Source organism: Podarcis gaigeae (genome assembly GCF_964106915.1).
Source record: "Podarcis gaigeae genome assembly, chromosome: 9".
Taxonomy (NCBI): domain Eukaryota; kingdom Metazoa; phylum Chordata; class Lepidosauria; order Squamata; family Lacertidae; genus Podarcis; species Podarcis gaigeae.
In genome coordinates this window covers 58,180,132-58,198,797 of record NC_139685.1, presented here as the reverse complement: position 1 = coordinate 58,198,797, position 18,666 = coordinate 58,180,132, and the positions used below count along the sequence as shown (strand labels likewise).

General features: G+C 42.2%; 1 long non-coding RNA gene across 1 annotated transcript in view; it reads left to right on the top strand.

The window, feature by feature from the left end:
* LOC310852910 overlaps positions 1-18,666 on the top strand; it is a 490,613-nt gene that overhangs the window by 64,160 nt on the left and 407,787 nt on the right. The gene's annotated exons all lie outside the window — the stretch shown is intronic.

Sequence of the window (18,666 nt, the reverse complement as noted above, 5' to 3'; positions counted from 1 at the left end):
AGAGAGAAAACACAGAGAGAAAGATTTTATTTTTTTATTGTGCTACGTAGATTAAGTTTTTATTGTTGTACACTGCTCTGGGATCTTCGGATAAAGGGTTATATAAATGGAATAAATGGCAATTTATTTCTGAGGATCATTTAGTCCAACCCCTCTGCAAGGCTGGAATCTGCAGTTGTCCCACATAGCTATCAAGCTTGCGACCTTGGCATATCAGCACTATGCTCTTCACCAACTGAGCTATTCATGCATTGGCGTAGCGTGGGTTGTCAGCATCCGGGGCAAGGCAAGTAATTTGTGCCCCCTAACCCGTGGATTTACGCCCCCTAACCCGTGGATTTGCACCCCCTAACCCCCAGATGTTGTGCCTGGTGCGGCTGGCCCCCCCTGCACCCCCACGCTACGCCACTGTATTCATGCATTCGGTTTTGTGGGTCCCAATTCTATGGAACTCCTGGCTGAGATCAAACAACCTTGTGGGATCTCAGATCAGCAGCCCTGGATTGGGAAGTTTTTAATTTGTGATGTGTAGTTGTATTTTTATATTCTGTTGGAAGCTGCCTAGAGTAGATGGGGCGACCCAGTCAGACAAGTGTAGTATTAACAACAACAACATCAATAACAACAACAACAACAACAACAACAAGAGTGATAGACTTGTAATCTGGGGAACCAGGTTCGCGTCTCCGCTCCTCCACCTGCAGCTGCTGGGTGACCTTGGGCTAGTCATACCTCGGAAGTCTCTCAGCTTCACTTACCTCACAGAGTGCTTGTTGTGGAGGAAGGAGGGAAAGGAGATTGTTGGCCGCTTTGAGACTCCTTTGGGTAGTGATAAAGCGGGATATCAAATCCAAACTCTTCTTGTTCTCATTTAAATACATTCCTGGGTAGGCCATCTTGCAAACCACGTTTTAGGACAAGGTCAGTTCATGCTACATGAATTCTACATTCCTCATAAAGAAATAGATGTCAATTTGTAAACAAAAATACTCTATACTAGCCACACAACCTGGTTCATCTGATGAACTAATGGGGAAGTGTAATCTTCTAAGTGCTAACTGCGGGCAAGACCTTTGTATCCTCTGTAGCTGCTGAGTAATATCATTTGATTGCATTTCCTTCAGGCGCTAAGACACTTGCTTGGAAGAGCCTGAAAACCCTCAACAGAGGCACAATTATTTGCCTATGAGTCTAAAAGGCTTTTAATTGGTACTTGGGAATGGCACTATTGGAAATCCTCTCCCGTGTTTAACAAGGAGGTTAATTAATTAGCTACTAGATTGGATAATTGGATTCATTACAAAGAGCATGCAGCTTGTATGGGCTCAATGGTGGATAAAAGGAATTGTCCTAAATCCCAACAGAATTACCTACAACTAAGTTAACCTGGTGCAACCAGCATGCCTCATCCATGAGTGCAGGAGGAGAAAAATAGCAGAATATATAAAATAGAAAGGTGGCATGTATGTGAACACTACCATCAGGTATGATTGTAAAACTTCTATGTGTAGAAGAGAATGAAAGCACAAGCAAGACCTCCCTGCTGAAAAGGTTCACGGTGTTTTTTCAGAAACTACTCCCATTGTGTTCAATGGGCTTACTCTTTGGTAAGTGATGTTTAGGAATGTGCTTGGCATGTATGTTTGTGTCACCATTGGGCTAGACACTCTGCAGAAGGGTGGCGAGATGTAAAAGAATAATAGAATCATATAATTGTAGATTTGGAAGGGACCACAAGAATCCTCTAGTCCAACCCCCTGGGATGCAGGAATCTTTTTGCCCTACGTGGGGCTCGAACCCATGTAATGCTCTACTACTCATAAGCTTCAATTATCATGATGGTTTAACATTCAACCCCTTTCCCTAGGAAACTCTCGAGGTTTTAGCTTTGTGAGAGGAATACAGTGGTACCTCAGGTTACCGGTAAGTACTTAATTCGTTCCGGAAGTCCGTTCTTAACCTGAAAGTGTGCTTAACCTGAAGCACCACTTTAGCTAATGGGGCCTCCTGCTGCTGCCGCCGGAGCACAATTTCTGTTCTCATCCTGAAGCAAAGTTCTTAACCCGAGGTACTATTTCTGGGTTAGCGGAGTCTGTAACCTGAAGCGTATGTAACCCGAGGTACCACTTTATAGGGTTTCCTAACAACTCTCAACGCCCTTAACTGACTACAGTTCTCGGGATTTTTTGGGAGAAGCCAAAGGGGGATGTGTTGGAAAAATGCCCTAGGGGTGCCTGCAAGCCCCCTCAAACTCTGAGTGTCCTCCAGTATGCACAGCCCTGGAAAAGGCATTTCCCCTCTTCTCCAGTGCGCTCAGCGACACATACCAGCTAGTATATGCACACTTAATCTGGCAAAACACAGCAAGAAATCTACTATTTATTTACACACTATGTACAGACAAAGGCATAATGGCGACCCTTCTCTCCTGCTCTGAGACCACAAAAAGAACAAGTAAAAGTGAAAGTACATTACCGCGGAAGAAATAAAACTGTGTTCCGTTTCTCAAGCTCTTTTCAGACAGGCATGTGATTTACAACAATCTCATCTGCAGCATCGGAGGCATGAAATACTAACAGGATGACACTGCTTTAAATGTATAGTGCAGATGAGGACTTGGCATAGATAATACTAAGCTAGATGGTCTAATGGTCTGACTCAGTATAAAGCACTTTCCTATGTTCCTATGATATAAATGTCGGTATGTATAAATTCATATATTTCTTAGCAACCTCTGTCTACCCATGAGGACAGCCAAAGGGAATGAAGACTGGGTGATTGCTACAAACAGGGACAGCTAGAGACAGATAGTGAATGTAGCAAGCCATGTGCCCAGCAGATGGCAGCTGTACACTAGAGGTGGCAATCTCTGATTCTGTAGGTCTGCAGAAATAATATTTTCTCTTGGGAGAGTTTCAGACAAGGTGCGAGGGAGGGAAGAAGTATTTTGGGGCTCATCTATAGGTGAACATTATTTTGCAGAGAACTCATTCTCTTATTTGTGAAATCAGCACTCAGTGGAAGAATCTGAAAGGACATTTTCCCCAACAGGACTAACTTTCCTATCTAGTCATATTGAGTCCCAGATTCCAAAGGATCTATCATTTCCTTTCCCCCACCCAACCCTCCCATATTTCTAGGCAATTTTTAAAAAAGCGGTAGTGGGGTGTGTGTGTTATTTTGATGCTTGGCCTCCTCTACAGATGTGCTTTCCAACGCATGGAGGAAAGGGGTGGGGCCTCAAATGTATGGGAGGAGACAGTGGATATGGCCCCATTCTCTTCCTCCATGCAGTTGTTAATCCAGTGAGGACGAATGCCTGAAACATAAATAAACTTGAAACACTGATGGCATGATAAGGCTCTTTCATGCATATGTCAATAAGTTTCTCTGGTCTGTCAGGGGAAAGCTAAATGATCAATTTTCATTGAATCATTTTAATTACCGGCACAAAAACGTTTGCATCTCAATGAGTAAAAATCCAATGTTAATGGTTCCCTGCCTTAAACAGGTTCTGTGCTGCCCCAATGGAATTAAAAATCTGACCCCTCCCAAAAAAAATCACTATAATTTATTTGCAGTATGTTTCCTAAAAATACCTGAGACCTCCACCAATTATTATCTGGGCAGACCACCTGCCATACAAAACTTGGTGATCTTATTTTATGAAGCCACCGAACCTAGATGTGGGAAATTAACATCCATCTTGAGGTCCTTTTAGTTTTTTCTCTGAATATCAAATCCTTGATGAAGAACATGTATGGCTTGAAAGCCTTCCAAACATTTTTTAAACAACCAATAAATATAAAGACCTTTCTTTTTGACATTTTCTAGGCCAACCGTGGTAACACATGACTTATTTGCTATCTATCTGAATGGGCTCCTATTGAAAAGCAAAGCTAATTTGAGTCAGAAGCAGATAGGCATGATTTCTGGAGAAATAGTTTATCTGCCAGAGAAAGCGGACCAGACACTTGGACCACAATTAGGATCTTAAACGCTGAATTGCAGCCAATTATAATGATGTATTAATGCATCACTCATTAGTTTTGACAGAATTCTGCTATGACATAGACTCACTCGCCCACTTTGTCCTCCTCCATACGGCTGACTAAGCTAGAGAATCACCCCGCTGTGACCGAAGGCGGAAAGGTTAGAGAAGGCACTCAAAGACTCTTCCCCATGTGGAAATGCTGTTGGGAAGCAAAGAGGAGGCTACTGTTCTGCAGGGGGCTGATAGGCAGCGCAGCTGTTGCTCAGAAGAGAATAACGCATTTGTAGAGCTCTTAGGGCTCCCTCTCAACTGATGACAAGAAGTGGAAGCCTTGCCATCAACGTAGGGCACCGAAACAAACCATTAGTATGCTGGTCAAGAATAGCCTGATTGCCATGTAAAATTCAGCTTTGGATATAGATTGGCATATGACTTGCATATATCAGCATCGATACTTTACCCGTGAAGCAAATTCTGCAAAATACTATCCAGACAAAAATTAAAGCACTTTCAAGTCCAATTAACTTCAGTGGAAGAATTAGACTCATGCTGAACTCTCTCCCACTGAAATCAACGGGACTTCACTTTGGTTGGATTGTATGATTATGGCTGTGGTTTTGATTGCAGAACTCCGCCCCCTCCTACATTTGGGGTATTGTAAATTGTGATGCCTGCAGATGTTCACAGCTAAGCCTTGACTATATTCCATTCCAAATGTTGCCACAACAAACTAATGTGGCAGTGGAGGCAAGAAAGACACAATTTATTAAATGCATGCTTTTTTTAAAAAAAATGTGCATATATATATATATATATATATATGCAGGTTTTGGTGTCCTCGGGTGTCTTCCCATGTAAAAGTTGGGGTGTCTAGGCGACGTTTCGACGAGGTCTCACTCGTCATCTTCAGGCTGGTGCTTTCGGCTTCTTGTTACTGGAACAGAGCGGGATCTCAATGTTTGAGTTCCTATAAATACTGTAGAGGGGGTGTGGTGTCTAGCCTCCAATGTTCTGGGCAGAGAGGAAGTTCCCAGGCTAGTGTGCCTTTTCTTCTTTTGTTCCTTAATTACTTGAGAGATACCTTGAGTGATTTCTTGAGTGATATCCTGAGTACCACTTAGGTGGGTCATTGGGTGTGGATTAGTTGCTAAAGTCTTTGTGTCTTGACCTCTTGAACTTTGTGAAGAGTTTTCCTGAGAAGATGGCTGTATTGCACTTAGTTGTGCTTTGGCTTGGCTTCGTGTATAGGGGCGAGCTGTGGTTTTGTGGCTTGTGTCAGCCAGATCTGTGTAGGGATTGCAGGGGGGTGCAGCATCCGGAGGTGCCACCATGGATTGGCTACTGGATGGTGTCAGTAATTCATCTGTGGAGAGGGTCTGGGTTTGGGTCTGGTGTGGTTGATTGGTGTTGGCGTTCTGTGTGCCTCTGGATCTGGTGTCAGTTTTTGTGGGGAGGGCTAATTTCCAGATGTCTGGCAAGCGGGATGTGTCGTCACGCTTGTTCATGTTGTGAGGGTGTTTCTCTATCTCGATGGCTTCCATGATTATTCTCTTGTGGTGATGTTCCGTGTTAAAGAGCAATTTGGAATCTGCAAAATTAATTTCGTGTCCTGTTTCTTTCATGTGTTGGAAAAGAGAGGAAGTTTTTTCTTCTTTTTTGACGGCATTCTTGTGTTCTGCGATACGTGCATTTATTCGTCTGTTTGTTTGTCCAATGTACGTGGCTGGGCAGACTTTGCAGGGTATTTCATAGATCCCTTGGTTTTCCAACTGGATTTTATCCTTGGGGTTTCTGAGGATATTGGCTATTTTTTGGTTGGTGCAAAAGGCTGTTTTGATATTGTGTTTATGGAGGATTTTGCTAATTTTATCTGTAGTGCCCTTGATATAAGGAAGGAGGGCCATGCCATTGTTTTCTTCTGTGTCTTGGTTTTTGGGGGGTGTTTCCTTTTGGATTAGCTTCGTAATCCTGTTTTGCTGGTATCCATTGGCAATTAACACATTTGAGAGATTCTGTAACTCAGTTGTCAAGTGGTCTTTGTCAGCCAGGCGTTTGGTTCTGGAGATGAGAGTCTTGGCTACGGAGTTTATTTGTGCAGGGTGGTGGTGTGATTGTGCATGTAAGTAGCGGTTGGTGTGTGTTTTTTTCTGGTAGATAGTGTGTCCTAGGGAGCCATCAGGTTTTTTGTAGATTAGGACGTCAAGGAAGATGACGAGTGAGACCTCGTCGAAACGTCGCCTAGACACCCCAACTTTTACACGGGAAGACACCCGAGGACACCAAAACCTGCATTCCTGTACCCGTGAAAATCTACGAAAGCATATATATATATATATATATATATATATATATATATATATATTCTGAATTTGTGCTTCTTTGATCTTACATAAAATTGTCCTGCCAATATCTGTGTTATTGCATGCAGAATAAGACCTCTATGCTGTAGATGTGTGGGTTTGGTGCAGCCATTCAAGAACAACCATCATTTCAAAAGTCCGACATTTTTTGTTGATTTTCTTTGACAGAGGCAGGTTGCCATATTGCTCAAGATTTGCTTTACTTTAAAGGAGGAGGAATTAAATATTCTCATCCACAGTGCTGCTGCTTTGATTGAAACCAGAGCCTCCTGCAGCTGCTTTCAAGTTGAAAGGGAGGAAAAACCCCATCAGAGTTGGTTGTATCTCCCATATTTTGGCACTTAGAGCTCTGGTTTACTGGAATTAAGGCATTGCCCATGCTAATGAAATGCATTAATTGTGAATGATCCCCTACATCTAGATCAATGGGCTGCTATTGCAAAGCATACAAAGAGGAAAGCACACCAAAGGGAACCTGTGGCTCATGTAGTCGTTATTGATGAATCAGGGTTGATGTTTGGTATGCATCTGTTATTATATTTTGCAGCAGAATTGCAAATAGGATTTTCACAAGCTGGATGTGGTCTCTTAATCTTCATTTCCAATCTAACCAAGCCTTAAGGAAGGCACTTAGTCACAGTCGTCCCTCGCCGCCTTTCCCTCTCACCCTCTGTCATTTCCCCATGATCTGTTTCACACTTCAAGCTCCTTGATGGCAGGAGCATATTGATGTTGCCTGTATTGTTTCAGCAGTGTAACTGGCACTTTTCAGGGCACTGTAGAGTTTTCTTTTACTCTGTAAGATGCCGTAAGGAACAGGTATGCAGCTTGAGGGTCCATTGCTGTTGCTTGAAGCTCAGGTGGTGGGCTGGTGACCCAGCTGTACCCCTGTCTGGAACCCTAAAGCCTGTTGTCTTTGCTCTGGTAACATCTAGGTTAGATTACTGCAACATGTTATATGTGGAGCTGTTTCTGCTGACAGTTCAGAAACTTCAGCTGCTGCAAAATTCAGCAGTCAGGTTGCTCACCAGTTTGAGAACATAACACCAATCCTGGCCCGACTGTATTGGCTGCCAATCAGTATCTGGGGCCAATTCAAAGTGCTGGTTTTGAAGTATAAAGCCTTAAATGCCTCAGGATTGCAATACCTCAAGGACCACCTCTCCCAGTGCTGGATCTACATATAAGCTAAACAAGCTACAGCTTAGAGCCCCACTCTTTTGGGGACCATAGCTGTCAACTTACAGATTTGAAAATAAAGGACCAGCAGCCTTGAAAATAAGGGATCAGCAGCCAAAATAAGGGACCTGCAGGCTCACCTTTTCCAGGCACTCCAGTCTTCCTGTCCTCCTGCAATCTGGTCAAACTCATGCTGGTAGCTTCGAGAACACTGTCCAACCAACTTTGTAACCAGAGGTTCAACTGAATAGAATCTGAATCACATGAACCACAAGGCCTATGCAGCCTCAACTTAAGATGGCTCCCCAGCCTGGCTTTGCACTGCAAAGCCTGCAGCAGCATGTGCAACAAAATGGTGTCCAGCATTCAAAAAACCCCTCAGCTTGCATTAACTAGCCACACACACACAGCCTCCCCCCCTCGCCACGAGATCGCCAGTCACCCACCATTTTAGTCATCCAGCTCCTTTCTTTCCCCCCATAAGTCAATCGAAGGAGCCTCCAAAACAAATTCAAAAGCCCCCCATGAGATCTCCTTTCCTTTCCCCCCACCATGTGCCCCCGCTCCAGACAGACCTTTTCACCGGCAAGGGTGAATGGGCAGTTGATGAAGTATCCATCCGATTCTGATCCGAGCACTCAGTACAGGTATGTTCAACTTCTGAGCCCCTCTGAGCCAAAGGCAGAAAGCCCAGCCAGCAGCCAAATGAAGCCTCAAGGAAAACCATCGTCACCTCTCCGCTGGGAAGCGCTGAGCAAAGGCGAGTCCCCAGGCAATGTAGCCCATTTGATCAGCACAAGGCATGCAAGCTCCACCCCCCAGTCGTTCTTAGACTTCTTATTGGGTGAGCAACACAGCCAAGCAACACAGTTGGAGCCTCCCTCCTCCCTGGTTGGAAGGGAGGGAGGGAGAGGAGCTGCTTCCTTCAAAATTTAAGGGACACCCATCAATAAGGGACAGCAGTGGGACATGGCGCTGGAATAAGAGACTGTCCCTTCAAATAAGGGACGCTTGACAGCTATGTTGAGGACCCCCAAAAATATGTCTGTGGCCTTTTAGATGTGGGTGGGATGCTTATTGATGTAGTTCTCTTTCCTCTTGGTTTTAATTTACTTATATGGGGTTTATTTTCTGTTTGTCTGTTTGTTTTTAAGTCGCTTTGGGTTGCCCCTGGCAAAACAAAGCAACTAACAAATTTAATAATAATAATAATCAGTGCTTTCCCCCCTAAAAAATGTTTAGGGGTACTCTCATTTTGACTCAAGAAAATCACAATTTTATAGGTCAAATGGGGAAAAATAAATACAGTAAATGGACAAAAGTACAAAGATTCACAAAATGTTTAATAATAATAATAATTTTTATTTATATCCCACCCTCCTTAGCCGAAGCCAGGCTCAGAGCAACTAACAACAGTAAAATAATACAACATTCTAAAATCATTTCATTATAAAATCAGTTCAAATCAAATTAATGGCAACCATTGGGCTAGAGTTCTGTGAGGATTGTCAAAGGAGGGGGTCAGGCTGTGCCCTGGCCAAAGGCCTGGTGGAACAGCTCTGTCTTGCAGGCCCTTCGGAAAGATGTCAAGTCCTGCAGGGCCCTAGTCTCTTGTGACAGAGCGTTCCACCAGATTGGAGCGACAGCTGAAAAAGCCCTGGCTCTGGTTGAGGCCAGCCTAACCTCTCTGTGGCCCGAGACCTCCAAGATGTTTTTGTTTGAAGACCGTAAGGGGTTTAGGGGTATGCACCCCACTGCGTCCGTCCCCCCGAAAAAAAGCACTGATAGTGCTAACAATGATAATAATATCAGAAGTGAGGAAGTGGATCCTTGCCTTCCCCCAATGCCAGGCCAACTTTGACAGGTGGGTGAGTCTTTGCATGCCTGGACAACCAGCTGATTGTGGGTGCTTGCCATGTCCTTTCTATTTGCAAGTGGCAAGAAGCATGGTGGTGATTGCAAGCAGATTATCAGGTGATTGGCAGGCCCCACACCTCAACTGGAGGGCAAGGGTGTGTAGCATGGCTAAAACAGTCTCATGGGCCAAATAGGGAAATCTGGTGGGCCGCTTCTGCTGTCATAAACACTGACAGGGCAATAGAACTGATCAGTCAATGCAATTTCCCCATTTTGTGAATATGGTGAATTTGCTCAACTTGTAAATCTGCACAGTTGGAACTTCATGGATTTCAGCTGCTGGAAAATCATTTCATTTCTCTTGCTTCTATCATCACTTAGTTGTCCATAACATCCAAGACAGCCATTTTACAGAACAGTTTTCTGAGAAGAATTTCAGTGAGAAACCACAGAAAAAAACTTTTACCTGTTGCAATAAACATTGCCCGAGGTGGATAAATGATACAGAACATCTGTTCTGTCTGTCTCTCACTCTGCAGACACTTGATTCCCTTGTGTAACGTAATTGCTGGGGGGGGGGGGGAGCTAAGACAATATACTTCATTATCCAATGTTGCATTTCAGTCTCTTGTAAAGTCTATATATGTCGAAGAATAAAGGTTTAGATTGTGCCTCATCATGATAATGTGGCCTTTTCATTTACAAAAGTCAATGCATCCGGATGAGGTTAATCATAGTAGTTTCTTAGGTGTCTAGGGACGCGGATGGCGCTGTGGGTAAAAGCCTCAGCGCCTAGGGCTTGCCGATCGAAAGGTCGGCGGTTCGAATCCTCGCGGCAGGGTGCGCTCCCGTTGCTCGGTCCCAGTGCCTGCCAACCTAGCAGTTCGAAAGCACCCTCGGGTGCAAGTAGATAAATAGGGACCGCTTTCTAGCGGGAAGGTAAACGGCGTTTCCGTGTGCAGCTCTGGCTCGCCAGAGCAGCGATGTCACGCTGGCCACGTGACCCGGAAGTGTCTTCGGACAGCGCTGGCCCCTGGCCTCTTGAGTGAGATGGGCGCACAACCCCAGAGTCTGGCAAGACTGGCCCGTACGGGCAGGAGTACCTTTACCTTTACCTTTTTCTTAGGTGTCAATTACGTTCATCAACTCTTTACAAAAGAGAAAGATATGTACATGACACCAGTCAAGCTTGCAAAGATATATCATTTGCTTGACAATAAGTGTTGGAAATGTAAGGAAACTGAGGGAACATTCTTTTACCTCTGGTGGACGTGCCCAAAGGTTAAGGCTTTCTGGGAAATGATCTATAATGAACTGAAAAAGGTATTTAAGTATACCTTCCCTAAGAAACCAGAGGCCTTCCTCTTGGGCATTGTTGGCCAGAAGGTGTTAAAGAAGGATAGAACCTTTTTTATGTATGCAACAACAGCAGCAAGAATACTTATCGCAAAGTATTGGAAGACACAAGATTTGCCCACCTTGGAAGAATGGCAGATGCAATTGATAGACTATATGAAACTGGCAGAAATGACTGGCAGAATCCGAGACATGGGAGAAGAACAAACAGAAGAAGACTGGAAGAAATTTAAAGATTTTCTGCAAAAACATTGTAAACTATTTGAATGTTAAAGTGATGCAGGATAGTGAGATAATGTGGCATTAGTGACAAAGTTGAAAGGAATGTGTAAAGATGTTTTGTAAGTAACAAGTAAAGAAACACAGATAAATTAATCAATGATGGGGGATTAGAAGATAAGTGGATAGCAGTGGGAATGGTTAATTTAAAAGAAATTAAGTAATATTAATATTAGTCAAAATAGAGGAAGAATTTGCTGAAACTAAAATGGAAATCTGAATACAGAAAAGGGAGATGTGAGGAAGTCGGGAAAGTAAGTTATATGAAATTAAGAGTTGAACTTATATATTTTTGTTTGATTTTTGTGTTTTTTACCGTTTATTGTTTGTTATTGTGTTGTTTTGTCTTGTTTGTTATTATAAAATCTGTTGAAACCTTAATAAAAATCTTTTGAAAAAACAAAAACAAAAGAGAAAGATATGTGCTGGAATCCTTAATTTTTATATTCTTGCAATGGTCTGAAATGGTATTATATTATGTAGGCTGCAATATTATGCTTTAAATCAGGTTTCCTCAAACTCGGCCCTCCAGATGTTTTTGTTTTTTTTTTTTTAATAAAATTTTTATTAGGGGTTTTTACAAAATAAAGTACAAAGATAAACAACCTTTCTTTTATCTCAACAGAGTTTCATAACTTCTTTGGACTTCCTCACATCTCCCGCTGCCATTTTCATCATCATAGATTTTTTCCATGCAATTTATCATCTAATTTGCAAATTTTATAACCACTTATTTAAATATAATCCTCTGTAAATTAATTTCTCTTAATCTCACTTTACATCCCATTCCGATCCGTTTTTGTGGTGGCCAATTATTTATGATCAAACATCCTACTTAACTTTCCACCAAATCACAATATTTTTGTAAATAAATCTTAAATTTCCTCCAATCTTCTTCAACCCTCTCTTCTCCCAGGTCTCGAATTCTGCCAGTCATCTCAGCCAGTTGCATATAGTCCATCAGCTGCATCTGCCATTCTTCCAGAGTGGGTAGATCTTGAGTTTTCCACTTCTTGGCGATGAGTATCCTTGCTGCTGCTGTTGCGTACAAAAAGAATGTTCGGTCCTTCTTTGGCACCATCTGGCCGACAATGCCCAGGAGGAAGGCCTCTGGTTTCTTAAGGAAGGTATACTTAAATACCTTTTTCAGCTCATTATATATCATTTCCCAGAAGACCTTCACCCTGGGACAAGTCCACCAGAGGTGAAAGAATGTTCCTTCATTTTCCTTACATTTCCAACACTTATTGTCTGGCACATGGCATATTTTGGCAAGTTTAACTGGGGTCATGTACCACCTATATATCATTTTCATTACATTTTCCTTCAGAGCATTACATGCCGTGAAGTTCATCCCCGTGGTCCACAACCTTTCCCAATCCTCAAACATAATATTATGCCCAATATCCTGTGCCCACTTTATCATGGCTGACTTAACCATTTCATCTTGTGTATTCCATTTCAACAGCAAGTTATACATTCTTGAGAGTACTTTAGTCTTAGGTTCTAACAATTCTGTTTCCAACTTCGATTTCTCCACCTGGAATCCTAACTTTTTATCCTTTTTAAAAATTTCTTGAATCTGAGCGTAATGTAACCAGTCTCGCACTTTGTCTTTCATTTTTTCCAAACTCTGCAATTTCCAATTATTGCCCTCTTTCTCTATTATTTCCCAATATTTCGGCCATTTGGCCTCCATATTGGGTCTTTTTCGGGCCTTAGCCTCCAGAGGTGATAGCCATCTTGGAGTTTTATTTTCCAATAGGTCTTTGTATTTTGTCCAGACATTAAACACTGCTTTCCTGACAATATGGTTCTTAAAGGCCTTATTGATCTTAACTTTGTCATACCATAAGTATGCATGCCAACCAAATGCATTGTTAAAACCTTCTAAATCTAACACATCAGTGTCCTCTAGAAGTAGCCAGTCTTTTAGCCAGCAGAAAGCTGCGGCTTCATAGTACAACCTTAAGTCTGGCAGGGCAAAGCCCCCTCTTTCTTTCGCATCAGTTAATATCTTAAACTTAATTCTGGGCTTTTTGCCCTGCCAGACAAATTTAGAGATATCTCTCTGCCACTTCCTGAAGCACTCCGTCTTATCCACAATTTGCAATGTTTAAAACAAAAACAACATCTTAGGCAATACATTCATCTTAATAGCAGCAATTCGGCCTAACAAAGAAAGCTTCAATTTTGACCAACTGTCCAAGTCTCTCTTAATTTCAGACCAACATTTTTCATAATTGTCCTTAAATAGACTCAGATTTTTTGCTGTTATGTTTACCCCTAGGTACTTTACTTTTTTAACCACAGTTAGTTCTGTTTCTCTCTGAAACCGTTCTGACTCTGCATCTGTCAAGTTTTTTCCCAACACCTTAGTTTTCTGTTTGTTTAGTTTAAAGCCCGCTACCCGACCAAAGTCCTGAATCAATTGTAACACTCTTTTTGTGCTAGATTCTGGCTCTTGCAATGTCAAAACAAGGTCATCTGCAAAAGCTTTAAGTTTATATTGTTTCGCTCCGATCTGAATCCCTTGCACCAACCGGTCCCCTCTAATCAAGTTCAAGAGCACCTCCAGGACAGAAATAAACAGCAAGGGGGAAATCGGGCAGCCTTGTCGTGTCCCTTTTTCAATCTTAAACTCTTCTGTAACCACATTGTTGACTATCAGTTTTGCCTTTTGTTCTGAGTAAATCGCGTCAATCCCATTTTCAAAACCCCGCCCCACTCCCATTTCTTTTAAATTCCCCTTCATAAATTTCCAAGAAATGTTATCAAAGGCCTTCTCCGCGTCTATAAAAATTAGAACTGCTTTAGTGTTAATATTTGTTTGCAAAAGTTCCAAAATGTCAATAATGTTCCTTGTATTAGCAAACAAATATCTTCCTGGGAGAAAGCCTGCCTGGTCTTTATGAATTATCTCATTTAAAACCCTTTTGAGTCTTCCTGCCAAAACGTCAGCAAATATTTTGTAATCCACATTTAAAAGGGAAATGGGACGGTAGTTCTTAAGTTGTGTCTTTTCAGTTTCTGATTTTGGTATCAATGTGATGAAAGCTTCCTTCCACGATTCAGGCGCCTTCTTTCCCTCCATAATTTCATTGCTGACCTCCATCAGTGGTTGAATCAAATAGTCACTTAATATCTTATAGTACTTGGAGGTCAAGCCATCTGGCCCTGGAGACTTGCCCAACTTCATATTCTGAATGGCCTGTTCTATCTCTAATCGTGTTATTTTACTATTCAGGAGTGATCTATTTTCTTGTGATAATTTTTTAAGTCCATTTTTCTCCAAAAATTTTGCAATCTCTTCCTCATTTTGTGGCCCTTGAGTGTATAATTTCTTAAAATATTTCTGGAAACATTTTCTAATTTCCACCGGGTTCTGAATATTCCTTCCTTCTATTTCCAAATTTGTTACTATGTTCAGCTTTTGTCTCTTCTTCAACTGCCAAGCCAGCAGTTTCCCACATTTATTAGCCGATTCAAATGTTTTTTGTTTCATTGATTTAATCTTCCATTCTATTTCCTGATTTATCAGTTTGGAATATTGTGCCTGATGAAGTTTAATTTCTCTCAAGATCGGCTGTGACTTCGGGTTTACTCTTAGTTTCTTCTCTAACTCTTTAATTTTCCCCAAAATCTTATCCTTTTTCTCATTTTGTAGTCTTTTCTTTATGGCGTTCTGTTGTATCAAGAACCCTCTCATCACAGCTTTGCTTGCGTCCCAGATTGTTCTTTTTTCCACAGCAGTGTTCAAATTTATCTCAAAATAGTCCTTTATTGTTTTTTTGGCCTTCTTAATAATCTCCTGATCTCTAAACAAGTTGTCATTCATCTTCCATCTAAAGGAGCCGGTTGGTAATAATGTCATGTCCATTTTCAACGCGTTATGATCGGAGCAGGTCTTTGGGCAGATTTCCACTTTCTTCACCTTAGGAGCCAGACCTCTAGAAATCCATATTTGGTCAATTCTTGTCCAAGTCAGTTGGGCTTCAGAGAAAAATGTTCCTTCTTTCCCCAAGGGGTTCTTTGTCCTCCATATATCAATCCAGTCCATGTTGTCTGTCATTTCAAAAAAGGTCTTTGGTAGTCTGCCATCTTTAATAACCTTTTGGCTTTGTGACCTATCCATGTTCGTTGAAACGATCCCATTCATATCTCCCATCATGATGATGTTATCATAGTCCAGATAATCCAGCATAATCTCATGCAACTTCTTGTAGAATTCTGATTTCCCTTCATTTGGAGCGTAAATTCCTAATATCAAAATTTTCTCTCCTTGGTGCTGTATTTCAATTGCCAAAATTCTTCCATGTTCATCTTTAAATAGAAATTTTGGTGAGAAGCTCTCCTTTGCATATATCACCACTCCTCTCTTCTTAACTGAGTCCGAAGATATAAATTCTTGGCCTAACCTTTTATTTACCAATATTTTTCTGTGGAGCCTAGTCACATGTGTTTCTTGTAAGCAAGTAATGTCTAGTTGCTCCTTTTTTAATATGTGAAAGATTTTCTTCCTTTTTTCCGGGCTGTTGCAGCCATTTATATTCCAGCTTAAAAGTTGCAGAGACATCCTGGATGGATCTGTTTAGTTTCCTTGGGATGGTATTTTGTTCTGTGAGTCTTCAGAGTTCTGAGGTACAGGCACCTGTGGTGGTTCAGGCCCTGAGGGTAGTTCAAGTCCTTTATGAAGGTCCTCTCCGTAGGCAGTCAAAAACTTATCCCTATCTTCCAAAGTTCTAATTTTAATCTTCTTCCCTCTAAAGGTAAAAGATAATCCTTGGGGAAAGTCCCACCTAAAGATGATTGAGTTGCTTCTCAGCAGTTTTACTAAGTCCAAATATTCAGATCAAAGATCCAACAGCTGTTTAGGAATGTCCTTAAAAATCTCAATTCTTTTGTCCGAAATGTTCAGGGAGCTTCCGTAGTGCAGGCCCAAAATCTTGTCCCTTTCCTCCTTTGATCTCAACGTAATCAAACAGTCTCTGGGCTTTTCTCTCTTTGTGAGTCTTCCAAGTCTGAAGGCTGACACAATTTTAAAGTCTTCCTCCTCTAGACCCCAGAACTTGGAGAATTCTTTGGTCAGAAACTCAGCTAAATTACCTTCTTCCACTTCTGGTATCGATCTTATCCTTAAATTAATCTCCCTGTTCCGAAGTTCCAACATGGAGAGGTAGGTCTGGTGTTCCCCAACCTGCTTACTGAGCGGCCTTACTTCTTTTTCCAACTCTCCCACTCTTTGGCTGGTCTCTTCGGCCAGTTTCTGATTTTCACCTGCAGCCTCCTTCAGTTGTCCGATTGCTTGTGCATTCTGTGCAACTTGCCCAGATAATTTGTTTAAAGTTTCTGTATTAAGGTCAATTTTCGCAGTTTGTTGGTCAACTTTCCTGTCCAAAGACTCCAATTTCTCAAGAATTCTCTCTAATACAGAACCAGATCCTCCTGAGGCCATCTCTTCTAGTTGTAAATCCTCAGTTTCTTCCTCCCCTGCCTGTGACAGGGAGGTAGCTTTTTCCTCCGAGGGCAAAGTAGGCACAGATGATCTGCGTGCTTGTGAGGCTGCAGTTACGGTTGTCAGAGTTGTTTGTCTAGTTCTTAATCCCTTTCTTTTTGCGCCACTCATTCCAAAGTTATCTAGCAGTCAAGGTCAAGCTGAGTTGTTCCCATGGGAAAGCTACGGCCCAGGTGGTAGCAATCAAACAGAGTCGGCCCTCCAGATGTTTTTGGCCTACAACTCCCATGATCCCTAGCTAGCAGGACCAGTGGTCAGGGATGATGGGAATTGTAGTCTCAAAAACATCTGGAGGGCCGAGTTTGAGGAAGCCTGCATTAAATAAACCCCACTGAACTCATTGTGGCTTTCAGACATGCATAGGATCCCATTTGAGGTCATAGCTCATGCATTAAAATGTGACACATTAAAATTCCAAGATTAACCCCAAAGGAGTTAACTGAAATAACCAGAAATGATATAGTACAAATATGTAAAGTGACCCCTGACGATTAGGTCCAGTCGTGACCGACTCTGGGGTTGCGGTGCTCATCTTGCTTTATTGGCCAAGGGATCCGGCGTACAGCTTCCGGGTCATGTGGCCAGCATGACTAAGCCGCTTCTGGCGAACCAGAGCAGCGCACGGAAATGCCGTTTACCTTCCCGACGGAGTGGTACCTATTTATCTACTTGCACTTTGACGTGCTTTCGAACTGCTAGGTTGGCAGGAGCAGGGACCGAGCAACGGGAGCTCACCCCGTTGTGGGGATTCAAACCGCCGACCTTCTGATCGGCAGGTCCTAGGCTCTGTTGTTTAACCCACAGCGTCACCCGTAGTAGTCCCAAAAATACAAAATACATACAAAAGGTATCTCAGATATGTATAAACTTACAATAGGAACTTTTATAACCTAATTCCTAAAACCTCAGAGTGTATGTTCACTTTAATTAAGGCATGATACATGATACTCTCCAGCTGTCTGACTTCAACACACATCATGCCTGACCTCTGACCATACTCAGAAGGCTGCTAGCAGTGGAGTCTAACAACAAATGGTGGACACAACTCTGTCAGCCACTCAGAGGTTGCCTTGTAGGAAAGAGGTTTCTGGGCTCGATAGGCTTTTGGTTTGATCCCGCAGGGCTCTTCCTATGTTCATGAACGTCGTTTTAACAGGAAAAACATAATGGCAGCATTCAAACCAACTATGAGTGAGGGTTTCAAAAATTCCAATCCAATTTGTTATACAGCTTTGCCTGAGTGGCTGACAATACCTCTCTGCCATTGTTGTTCTCCAGTAACTGGTAGGGCCACAAATCTGTCTAATCCCCTTTTAAATGCAAGTAGATGGAAGTTATATCTTGTGGAAGCAAAATTCTGTACTTTAACTGGGTGAAGACACACTTCCTTTTGTCTCTCTCAACTTCACTGGATGATAGCTAGTATGGGTGATATGGCAATTTGTCCTATCCGTGTTATAGAATCATAGAATTGTAGAGTTTGAAGGGACCCCGAGGTTAATCTAGTCCAGCCCCCTACAATGCAGGAATGTGCACTCGAATGTGCATAAGAAAGAAATAAAGGTAATAAGATTCTTCTGACTCTTTTCAGGTACATTACTGAGTTCATTTTTCTTCCTTTGTGTGCTTCACACCTTCAAAAATGGTTGCAGAAGCACAAATAGCTGTTTGAAGTTTACGAAGTGGAGACTTTGACTTAATGGTTCAGAAGCAATCACAGATATCAAAAGAACCCGTTTAAAGACTGAAATCGTGAAGTACATCGGCAGGAAAAGAAACTCAGCAGTTTTGAAACAGTAATTCTGATTCTCTTGTTGGCTGTAATAAATAGAACCAGCCACCCCACCCTTAGCACTGTGTTCAGTAAATTAAGTTGAGATTGACACGGGGCAGTAGCAAAGATTCTGCGTTTAGAAGTTATCAAAGCAAAAGGCTACTAAAACAATAATGCTTTCAGTTTAGCTTGCTTATGCAGTAGATCAGGCTTCCTCAAACTCGGCCCTCCAGATGTTTATGCCCTACAACTCCCATGATCCCTAGCTAGCAGGGCCAGTAGTCAGGGATGATGTGAATTGTAGTCTCAAAACATCTGGAGGGCCGAGTTTGAGTAAGGCTGCAGTAGATAG